The 10,557-nt window shown below is 42.5% G+C and overlaps 2 pseudogenes; both read left to right on the forward strand.

The window, feature by feature from the left end:
• The first annotated feature begins 862 nt into the window (after positions 1 to 862).
• LOC139179109 (small nucleolar RNA SNORA70) lies at positions 863 to 1,019 on the forward strand (annotated as a pseudogene).
• A 745-nt stretch (positions 1,020 to 1,764) lies between these two features.
• LOC109575544 (growth/differentiation factor 3 pseudogene) lies at positions 1,765 to 2,916 on the forward strand (annotated as a pseudogene).
• The last annotated feature ends 7,641 nt before the right edge of the window (positions 2,917 to 10,557 follow it).

Consider the following 10,557-nt stretch of genomic DNA (forward strand, 5'->3'; position numbering starts at 1 on the left):
CAACCCAAACCTCCTCTACTTTGTTAGTTTTTCTTCCTTCCCTCCAACATAATACATGCAATTCTAACTTATCCTCAAATTTAAGCTCAAGTGTGCCCTCCTCCTCAAGCTCCCTCCTAAACACACTTTCTCTCCCCTCTTCAACATGAAGAAAGCTCTGTCCTCTGACTTCATGGAGAAATTAACAAGCAGTTTTGTTTGGGCATTTTCTCTTCTATTACTATTACATCAATATTTTCTGCACCATCTTGAAAGGAAGGATATTTTCAATTCTGTTTAGAGCACCTAGACTTCAACTAGTTGGCACTTAGTAAATATTTGTCAAATGAATGAATGAATAAGTGAATGCCTCATGACTTAAGTTATAAATACTTCTTTTACACCCTTGAGAATATATTTCTCAAATCTCCTTAAAATTACGCTTTCAGAAACTTAAAAGCCAAATAGATCATTTGCTCAAGTTTATTCAATACAATGAAAATGTAAAAATGCCCACAAGAAAATGAGTTATCTCATCAGTTATGTACGTAAGGCAGAATTGTGTCACTATCTCCAAAGACTTGAAGTTTGAGAAGTGAAGTGTGCTTCTATCCACTGTGTGACAGAAGTTCTTTCTTTGAACCGTAAACCTATGCTTCCAGGTCTTCAGCTGAGCTCAGGCCAGCCCCCTAGTCCTCTCTCATCTTCTGCTGCACCTGACATCAATCCAATCAAATGTTTTCTCCAGCCACTTGGGCTGCTGAGCAATGCTAAAGAATACCCACAGTTTCAAGGGACTTTCAGGCAATCCTGAAGGGCCCCATTCTTTCTCACGAATGTTTTACAAAGTCTTCTCCTCAAGCCACCTACCAACATCCATCTCCTCCAATTTTAACATGACAAAACGGATTTCCTATGTCGTGATAATAAAGAACAATACCATGAGGGCCCAGTGTGCAATGGTTGCAAACAGCAGCCTTCTCAGTCATGTATACAACCTGTTGCCTATATAGGTTGCCCTAAGGACCTTGGAGACAACTCTTTCTAGTGGGCATTCATGACTGGCCTGCTGTCCCCAATCTAGGCTCCAGACAGGTATGCACTGTGCCTTTGGAAAGCCCCAGGGCACAGTGGCCAGGGTCCATATTGTCTAAGTCATAATGTCCATCTGCACCAAGCTGCAGAACAAGGAGCATGTGATTGAAGCCCTCCGCAGGGCCAAGTTCAAGTTCCCTGGCCACCAAAATATCCACATCTCCAAGAAGTGGGGATTTACTAAGTTTAATGTGGATGAATCTGGAAACATGGTGGCAGAAAAGTGGGTCATCCCGGATGGCTGTGGGGTCAAATACATCCCTAATCATGGTTCCCTGGACAAACGGCGGACGCTGTACTCATGAAAGCATCGGTGCTGTCCCTTCCTTAATCATGCTCACCAATAAATCCTGTTTCTGTCAAAAAATAAATAAACTATAGCAACATCAAAGCTGTTACTTTTATTAAACACTATGCTTAGGCCTTTTACCTTGTGGGCATTATCTCAGTTAATTTTCACAAAGATCACCACTTATTGAAGCAGGTACAATTATTATCCCCTTTCTACAAATTAGGAAACTGAACTTGGGAAATTGAAGCATGGAGAGGTCAAATAACTTGCCCAAAGTCATGTAGGCACTAAATGTTATATCCAGGTTATAGATCCAAGTCCCACTGAACTCCAGAGCCAACTGGTAAACTTGTACTATATTTGATTCCCTATTTTACTCTTCCCTTAGAAGATGGTAGATGCTTCCTTCCCTAGCAGCCTTGGCTCTCTGCCTCCTGTTCACTCTGGCCTTTGGCCAGACACTCCAATTCCATGAACATGTCTTTCTCCGATTTCTGGGCTTAGACAAAGTGCCTTCACCCAAGAAATTCCAACCTGTGCCTTCCATCTTGAAGAGAATTTTCCAGGCTCAAGAGGAAGCAGCCAGCACCGGCATCTCCAAAGACTTGTGCTACGTGAAGGAGCTGGGTGTCCGTGGGAATATCCTCCGGCTTCTCCCAGATCAAGGTTCCTTCCTTTACTCCGAGAGCCTTTCACACGCCTCCTGCCTACAGAAGCTCCTGTCCTTTAACCTGTCTGCCATCGGGGATGAGGAGCAGTTGACAATGGCCCAGCTGGGCCTGGACTTGGGGCCCAACACTTACTATAACCTGGGACCAGAGCTGGAACTGTCTCTGTCCCTGGTTCAAACGGAGCCCCATGTCATAGACCAGGCCACCCCAAAGATGGGTAAAATGTTTACACTGCAGTCAGTACCGTGGCCTCAAGGTGTCCTTCACTTCAACCTGCTGGATGTGGCTAAGAGGAATAATGACCCCCACAAGAATTTAGGTCTGTTTCTAGAGATAGTGGTCAAAGGAGGCAGAGCCTTGGGGGAGAATTTTCAGCTCGAGGGCACCTGCGCCAGACTGAGACGTTCTCTTCACACTTCACTGCTGGTGGTCACCCTCCACCCTGAGCAGTGCCGATCTCCCTCCCGCAAGAGGAGGGCAGCTGTCTCTACCTCAAAGGCTTCTTGCAAGAGCCTCTGCCATCGCCACCAGCTGTTCATCAACTTCCGGGATCTGGGTTGGCACAAGTGGATCATCGCCCCCAAGGGTTTCATGGCCAATTACTGCCACGGAGAGTGTCCTTTCTCACTGACCATCTCCCTCAACAGCTCCAACTATGCTTTCATGCAAGCGCTGATGCACTCCGTCGACCCGGAGGTTCCCCAGGCTGTCTGCATCCCCACCAAGCTGTCCCCCATCTCCATGCTCTACCAGGACAATGATGACAATGTCATTCTACGGCATTATGAAGACATGATAGTTGATGAGTGTGGGTGTGGGTAGACTGGCAGCAGTAGACTAGAAGGGGTGCTCTCGGGGTAAATGCTCTAATAATAAAACTACCTGGTTTATGACCTTTGGATCTGAATTGTCAGTATGTTTATGCTTACAGTTTATCATCATTATCCACGATTAATGATGTCCCCTGGTTATACACACACACACACACACATACACACACACGGTCTTAATGAACTTAATTTCTGCATCATGCACCTGAGGGTATATTAGAGTCTAGATAGAAGGTATATTGATAGCCTATTATGGGCAGGTACTGTTCTATGCATTAACTTATAAATACATGTCACTGCTCTTTGAGGTAAGCATTATTGTTTATGTTTCATAGATAAAGCAGCTGAGATTTAGAGCAGCTAAATATCCAGTTTTTCTAGAGGCATCAACTTTGGGAGTTGCCCAGAAGTCCAGTGGTTAGGACTCCAGGTTTTCACTGCCACTGTCTGGGTTCAAGTCCCTGTTCAGGGAACTAAGATCCTATGAGCCTTCAGACTTGAATGAGGGAGCCTGATTAGCATAAGTAAAAGTCATAAAAGTTCACCTGTGAACCATTTATCATTATGTGAGTTTATAGTAAGATGCCAAGGGAAGAGGACCAGCCAACATACTGGGCTTCATTAAAAATAAAAGTGCACCAGTAATTATATGAATGTATATTAGGAAATCAGAGGAAGGAATTAGTTAAAAAAAAAAAAAAAAAGAAGAAGATGGTAAAGGCAGTTCTATTTCCAGTTTTTTAAGGAATCTCCACACTGTTCTCCATAGTGGCTGTACTAGTTTGCATTCCCACCAACAGTGTAAGAGGGTTCCCTTTTCTCCACACCCTCTCCAGCATTTATTGCTTGTAGACTTTTGGATCACAGCCATTCTGACTGGCGTGAAATGGTACCTCATAGTGGTTTTGATTTGCATTTCTCTGATAATGAGTCATGTTGAGCATCTTTTCATGTGTTTGTTAGCCATCTGTATGTCTTCTTTGGAGAAATGTCTATTTAGTTCTTTGGCCCATTTTTTGATTGGGTCATTTATTTTTCTGAAGTTGAGCTGTAGGAGTTGCTTGTATATTTTTGAGATTAGTTGTTTGTCAGTTGCTTCATTTGCTATTATTTTCTCCCATTCTGAAGGCTGCCTTTTCAGCCAGGACCTGGAAGCAACCTAGATGTCCATCAGCAGATGAATGGATAAGAAAGCTGTGGTACATATACACAATGGAGTATTACTCAGCCATTAAAAAGAATACATTTGAATCAGTTCTAATGAGGTGGATGAAACTGGAGCCTATTACACAGAGTGAAGTAAGCCAGAAAGAAAAACACCAATACAGTATACTAACGCATATATATGGAATTTAGAAAGATGCTAACAATAACCCTGTGTACGAGACAGCAAAAGAGACACTGATGTATAGAACAGTCTTATGGACTCTGTTGCAGAGGGAGAGGGTGGGAAGATTTGGGAGAATGGCATTGAAACATGTATAATATCATGTATGAAACGAGTTGCCAGTCCAGGTTCGATGCACAATACTGGATGCTTGGGGCTAGTGCACTGGGATGACCCAGAGGGATGGTATGGGGAGGGAGGAGGGAGGAGGGTTCAGGATGGGGAACACATGTATACCTGTGGCGGATTCATTTTGATATTTGGCAAAACTAATACAATTTGTAAAGTTTAAAAATAAAATAAAATTAAAAAAAAAAAAAAGAAGAAGAAGAAGATGGTAAAGGTAGGGAGAGGATTTTCAACAGGATGTCTGGCTCTTATCCCAGCCCAGTTCATATAGGCCTCTAAAGAGTAAGTCTCCATCTCTTCAGCTTAAGGTTCTCCTACAACCAGTGTGAGCCAGTTAATAGGAGAAACAACGTGGATATATACCTTACATTGACCTAACCAGCTTTTCTTAGTTTCTGTCACTCTAACAGAATATCATAGACTGGGTGGCTTAAAAACAAATGATTGTTCCTCACAATTCTGGAGGCTGGGAAGTTCAAGAGCAAGATGTGAGCAAGATTCAGTGTCTGATGAGGGCATGCTTGCTTCCTGTTTTAAAGATAGCCATTTTCTGTTTGCATCCTGCCAAGAGAGAGAGCAGAGAGAGGGTCAGCTCTCATATCTCTTCTTATTTTTTAAAATTTATTTTATTGAGGTATATAATTGTGTTAATTTCTACTGTACAGCAAAGTAATTCAGTAATGTTCTTTTTCATATTCTTTTCTGTTGTGGTTTATCACAGGATATTGAATAGCTGGGCTTCTCAGGTGGCTCAGTGGTAAAGAATCCGCCTGCCAAGCAGAAGACGTGGGTTCAACCCTTGGTCGGGAAGATCCCCTGGAGCAGGAAATGACAACCCACTCCTACTCTTGCCTGAGAAATGCGATGGATGGGGAGCCTGGAGCCTGGTGGGGAGTTGCAAAGAATCAGAAGCAACTGAGCAACTAACAGCAGTAGCAGTATTGAATATACTTCCTGTGCTATACAGGAGGATCTGTTTATCCATTCTATCTGTAATAATCTGCACCTGCGAATCCCAACTCCCAATCCATGCCTCCTCCACACTCCCTCCCACTTGGCGTACCAAGTCTGCTGGGTACGCTTGAGTCTGTTCCTGCTTTGTAGATAAGTTCATTTGTGTCATCATTCCTTTGATAAGAACACTAATCTCATTGACGAAGGCTCCACCCTCATGATCTCTTTACCACCCAAAGGGCATCTTCTAATACTATCACGTTAGGGATTAGGGTTTTATCACGTGACTCTGGGGAGGACACATTCAGTCCATAGCAGAGCCTTATTGGAAAAAGCAGTCGATTCTATTACCATAAAAAACCCAAACATTTCTCCTTCTTTTGTCCCTTCCTTTTTAATTTCACCCAAGTTTCCTCAAGGTAGCATCCCAGGGTGTTCTGACCATCTTGTGGCTATCTATTGGCCAACTTGCTTTCATGCCTATACTCATGTTTCTGAAGCTCAGCTCTCACCCTCCGAGGTCTAGGTCCTGGCTTTGTTGTTGTTCAGTTGCTCAGTCATGTCAGACTCTTTGTGACCCCATGGACTGCAGCATGCCAGGCTTCCCTGTCCGTCACCATCTCCCGGAGTTGCTCAAACTCATGTCCATTCAGTCGGTGATGCCATCCAACCATCTTGTCCTCTGTCATCCCCTTCTCCTCCTGCCTTCAATCTTTCCCAGCATCAGGGTCTTTTCTAATGAGTTGGCTCTTCCCATCAGGTGGCCAAAGTGTAGAAACTTCAGTTTCAGCATCAGTCCTTCCAGTGAATATTCAGGGCTGATTTCCTTTAAGATTGACTGGTTGGATCTCCTTGCAGTCCAAGGGACTCTCAAGAGTCTTCTCTAACACCACAGTTCAAAAGCAGCAATTCTTCTGCGCTCAGCTTTCTTTACAGTCCAACTCTCACATCCATACATGACTACTGGAAAAACCATAGCTTTAACTAGACGGACCTTTGTTGGCAAAGTAATGTCTCTGCTTTTTAATATGCTGTCTAGGTTTGCAATAGCTTTTCTTCCAAGGAGCAAGCATCTTTTAATTTCATGGCTGCAGTCACCATCTGCAGTGATTTTGGAGCCCAAGAGAATAAAGTCTAGCATTATTTCCATCATTTCCCCATCTATTTTCCATGAAATGATGGGACCAGATGCCATGATCTTAGTTTTCTGAATGTTGTTTTTTTTTTTTATATAGTATAAGCAAATTTTGTAACACTGAGAGACAATTTAATACTTCGAATTTTTTCTTTGAAAGATATGTTAATCACTGAAGATTTAACAGTGCTGATGTATTCTTTCAAATGTCTGTTTTACATATACTTTCTGTCAGGATTTTTTTTTTCAAAATCTTAGGGGAACTTAAAAGTTTTGAAAGCTTTAAAGAAATACACATCTTGAAGAAGAGAAAGTAACTTCCATATTCAATATAAACAGCACTTTAACGTATATTTGTGCCTTATTATCAAAGACTACTCTAATATACTCTAATATTTTATGAATATTAATATGAATAATTTTATGAATGTTGAGTTTTAAGCCAACTTTTTCACTCTTTTTCACTTTCATCAAGAGGCTCTTTAGTTCCTTTTTGCTTTCTGCCATAAGGGTGGTGTCATCTGCACATCTGAGGTTATTGATATTTCTCCTGGCAATCTTAATTCCAGCTTGGGCTTCATCCAGCCTGGCATTTCACATGATGCATTCTGCATATGTTAAATAAGCAGGGTTACAATATACAATCTTGACATACTCCTTTACCATTTTGTAAAAAGTCGGTTGTTCCATGTCTGGTTCTAACTGTTGCATCTTGACCTGCATACAGGTTTCTCAGGAGGCAGGTAAGGTGGTCTGGTAATCTCATCTCTTGAAGAATTTTCCAGTTTATTGTGATCCACACAGTCAAAGGCTTTAGTGTAGTCAGTGAAGCAGATGTTTTTCTGAAATTCTCTTTGCTTTTTCAGTGATCCAATGGATGCTGGCAATTTGATCTCTGGTTCCTCTGTCTTTTCTAATCCAGCTTGAACATCTGAAAGTTTTTGGTTCACATACTTTGAGGCCTAGCTTAGAGAATTACATCCTGGCTAAGAGGAGGCAGATTTCAGTCGGTGGCACCCTCAGGGCCCAGTACCCCCCCACCCCACCATCCTGCTCAACTGTCATTGCTAAGGAAGCCAGGAGCCCAGGTCACAACTGGCCCTCAGGATCCTCAGGGCACACAAACAGCAGGGGATAGGTCCTGCAGACTGAGACCCAAGCAGACGGCCACTGCCATTGTCCTAGAGGCGGGGACAGGGGAGAGGTTCACCACTTCCTCAAGTCCTGGGCCAATCAGTAGCTGGTCTTGGTGGGGGCTCTGGAGCCTTGCAAGACACAGCCCCCAGCCTGTTTCCTGGGTAGGTAAGGTGGGGGGACCTGGGGAGAAAGCGGGGATCCACCTCTTACCTCACTCTCCTCTCAACCACCACCTCTCAGCCTGTTGACTCAAAGGGCCCACTACTGGTGGCTCACTGACAGTTCGCTGCTTATGGGAGAGACCTGCTGCAGCACCAACCAATGGCTGAGCAGGGCCACTAAGGGTCCCTAGCAGTAACCATTGCCTGGTAAGGACGTGCAGGATAACGGCGGCACAGTAATGCCCTTGTGCTAAGGGCTGCACTTGGCCAGGCTATACTGCAATAGGAACTTCTGCCCCTTGTATCATCATATCGTTACTACATTGGGAATGCGATGGTACCGTAGCCTATGCTTCTCAAACTTAAATGTAAGTCACCTGAGAATCTTATTAAAATGCAGATCCTTTCAGTAGATCTGGCATAGTATTTTGCTTTTAGTATCTAAGTCATGTTTGACTTTGTGATCCCATGGACTCACGGGGTTTCCCAGGTAGGCATATTAAGAGTGGGTTGCCATTTCCTTCTACACTGTATTTTTAAAAATTATTTATTTTTGGCTACATCTGTTCTTGTGGTATGCCGTTGCCCCAGGGCTTCTCTCTAGTTGTGGCCTGTGGGCTTTAGTTGCCGGGTGTCACGTGGCATCTTAGTTCCCTGACCAGGGAGAGAACCTGTCCCTTGCATTGGAAGGTGGATTCTTAACCACTGAACCACCAGGGAAGTCGTTAGTCTATTTCTCAAAAACTGCAAGTGACACGAACACTTTTGATCTCCAGGCTAAACTTTCAGGAGCAATGACCTTGACATCTGGCATCTGAAGTTCTTCCTGGGTGATCATTTTGGAGCCAAGTGATTTTCCTCCCATTATGTGTTAAATTCTATATTCTGCTTTTGTGATCAAAACTACTCATCCAGTTGCATATTACACTTTATACACATTACATACTACAGACACCAGTTAACTACCAGGTTTAATTTTGGGGGGTTTGGATTTTTTTTGTACATGATCTTCCTCATTTATGACTACTTGTTTCTAAAGTAATAGTATAATTATTTCTATATTTTGATGTCCATATGCCACGGGCAAACTTTTCATGCCTACAAACCACCACATTGCCATCTTCCTTATGGACACAAGAAAAGATTTCTTTTCCTGTCCAAGAAAATCCCTCCATCGATGCCCTGACTTCCAACTCACTGAAAGCACATTGTTACTTCTTTTGCTAATCAGCCTGCTCTATTTTATCTAGTCCCAAACTTTCTCTATAGTAGTACCAGTAAAAAAATGTTTCATGAAATTATTTAAAAACAGTGAATGCAACACAATTTTAATTGCTGAATTTAGCTGAAAGATGTATGGATGTTCATTGTACTATTCTTTCAACTCTTCTCAGTATTTGTAAATTTTTAAGTTTGGGGGTGTAAATACAGGAACAATGAACAATTTATCCTTTGTTTCTTCCTAGCACAGATACTCCCAGATAACATAAATTCCCTCCAGAGCCTCTCACCCATTAAAAATTTACTCCCACAAACAAAACTTTTCCCCCAAGATATTTAACGTCCTTTTGTCTAATCTGACATACAAGCATGTCCTCTTTACAATCTTTCTGCATTATAAACTATTAACAAATTTTAAAACTTTTAGCTTTTCTAGCATGAACACTAGAAATGTCATTTACTCTCTAGTTTAGTAAATCTTAACTACATTGTAAATCTGTATTCTCTATGTATTCTATATAGTCACCTCGTATTCTACAGCTTCCTATCTACATTTTTTGCCCTCCTCCTCCAGTCATACATAACCAGGGCCCTGAACAACTGCATTCAAAGCAGAGCACCAAGAAGCTGGCATTCCTGCCGCAGTGCTGCCCACCTGGTTCCAACTGTGCCACATGTTGTGTGTGTTAGTCACTCAGTCGTGTCCAACTCTATGGGACCCCATGGACTGCAGCCACCAGGCTTCTCTATCCATGGGCTTCTCCAGCCAACAATACTGGAGTGGGCTCTCTCCTCCAGGGGATCTTCCCAACCCAGGGATCGAACTGGGTCTCCTGCATTACAAGTGGGCTCTTTACCACCTCAGCCACATGTTCTGAGGACCAGTCAACATCCTACGTTTTCAGCTTGCTTTTCCCAGGACTAATGCAGGTTTCCCCAAAGTAGGTATTTTTAATACTTATGAAATAGTAAATCTAGTTTCTACTGAGGTAACTGCAACCTAAAATGAAACGCTTTTTTACATCACTTTTATCAGACATATATAAGTCCTGCTTAAACAAATGCCAAAATAGTTCTCAAGCTAGGGAGATTTTGCACTCCAGGATATGCGACAGTATCTGGAGGCATTTTTGGTTATCACAACTGGGGTGGGGTGGTGCTGCCATCTACTGGATTGTCAGGGATGGTATACGTCTTACAACGCCCAGAAAGTGACCCACACAATAGGTGTGTCTGGACCAAAATGTCAATAATGCCAATGTTGAAAACACAGCTGCAATTTCTGCTTTATCTAAACTTTTAAGATTTAGGAAGCACTAAACACCAGAGAACCAAACAACTGAACCTATATGGCTCCAACTGTGTTTTTCAGTTCTTTATTAACAAACAGTATTCTTTGGTTTTTCAACATTAAGTTCCCTTAATTGGAAAAAAACCCAGAGTTCAATACCACTAAAATGGCACAACCACCACAGTGTAGTGCAGTAACAATACAAAACCAACTAAGATTAAAAACTGGTCTAAGACTTTGAATATAATACGTTTTATTCATCTGGTGGTACTTGA

Source organism: Bos indicus, chromosome 2 (genome assembly GCF_029378745.1).
Source record: "Bos indicus isolate NIAB-ARS_2022 breed Sahiwal x Tharparkar chromosome 2, NIAB-ARS_B.indTharparkar_mat_pri_1.0, whole genome shotgun sequence".
In the NCBI taxonomy this organism is placed as follows: Eukaryota; Metazoa; Chordata; class Mammalia; order Artiodactyla; family Bovidae; genus Bos; species Bos indicus.